Source organism: Arachis duranensis, chromosome 10 (genome assembly GCF_000817695.3).
Source record: "Arachis duranensis cultivar V14167 chromosome 10, aradu.V14167.gnm2.J7QH, whole genome shotgun sequence".
Taxonomy (NCBI): domain Eukaryota; kingdom Viridiplantae; phylum Streptophyta; class Magnoliopsida; order Fabales; family Fabaceae; genus Arachis; species Arachis duranensis.
In genome coordinates this window covers 22,952,241-22,953,896 of record NC_029781.3, presented here as the reverse complement: position 1 = coordinate 22,953,896, position 1,656 = coordinate 22,952,241, and positions in this window count along the sequence as shown.

The following is a 1,656-nucleotide window of genomic DNA, read 5'->3' as shown; positions in this document are numbered from 1 at the left end:
TTTGCAAGGTGACCATAGCTTGCTTCATACCAACAATCTCTGTGGATTCGACCCTTACTCACGTAAGGTTTATTACTTGGACGACCCAGTACACTTGCTGGTTAGTTGAACGGGGTTGTGAGCTTCTCTAACAATGCCTGAAACTCTTTTATCACAATTTCGTCCACCAAGTTTTTTTGGCGCCGTTGCCGGGGATTGTTCGAGTATGGACAACTGACGGTTCATCTTGTTGCTCAGATTAGGTAATTTTCTTTTCAAAAATCCTTTTCAAAAATTTTTCCTTTCTTTTTCGTTTTTGCAAACTTTATTTTCGAAAAAAAAAATCAATAAAAATACAAAAAAATTAGAAAAACATAAAAATCAAAAATATTTTGTGTTTCTTGTTTGAGGATTGTGTTAATTTTTAAGTTTGGTGTCAATTGCATGCTTTTAAAATTGTTCTTGCATTTTTTTGAAAATTTCATGCATTCATAGTGTTCTTCATGATCTTCAAGTTGTTCTTGACAAGTCTTCTTGTTTGATCTTGATGATTTCTTGTTTTGTGTCTTTAGTTGTTTTTCATGTGCATTTTTGCATTCATATTTTCCATGCATTAAAAATTTCTAAGTTTGGTGTCTTGCATGTTTTCTTTGCATCAAAAATTTTTCAAAATTATGTTCTTGATGTTCATCATGATCTTCAAAGTGTTCTTGGTGTTCATCTTGACATTCATAGCATTCTTGCATGCATCTTGTGTCTTGATCCAAAATTTTCATGTTTTGGGTCATTTTTGTGTTTTTCATTCAAAATTTGATTTCAAAAATATCTTTTCCTTATTTCCCTCCAAAATTTCGAAATTTTGGGATTGACTTGGTCAAAAATTTTCAAAATTAGTTGTTTCTTACAAGTCAAGTCAAAATTTCAATTTTAAAAATCTTATCTTTTCAAAATCTTTTTCAAAAATCATATCTTTTTCATTTTTTTATAATTTCGAAAAATTTCAAAAATCTTTTTCAAAATATTTTCAAAATCTTTTTCTTATCTTTTATATCTAATTTTCGAAAATTAACTAACAAAGTAATGTGATTGGTTCAAAAATTTGAAGTTTGTTACTTTCTTGTTAAGAAAGGTTCAATCTTTAAGTTCTAGAATCTTATCTTGTAGTTTCTTGTTAGTTAAGTAATTTTAAAAATTAAATCTTTTTCAAAATATCTTTTTCTTAAATATCTTTTTATCTTTTATCTTATCTTTTTTCAAAAAAAAAAAATTTTATCTTTTTCAAAATTTGATTTCAAAATATCTTATCTAACTTCTTATCTCTTATCTTTTTCAAATTTTGATTTCAAATCTTTTTCAATCAACCAACTAACTTTTTGTTTGTTTCTTATCTTTTTCAAAACCACCTAACTACTTTTCCCTCTCTAATTTTCGAAAATTCTCCCTCCCTTTTTCAAAAATTCTTCTTGTTTTAAATTTTAATTTTAATTATATTTTGTCTTTGATTTTCGAAAACCACTAACCTGTTTTCAAAAATTATTTTCGAAAATCCTCTCCCTCTCTTCTCTTATTCTATTTAATTATTTAATTACTAACACTTCTCTTCACCTCTCTTCATCCAAAAATCCGAACCTCCTTCTTCATTCTTCTACCTCTTTCTTCTTCTACTAACATAAGGGA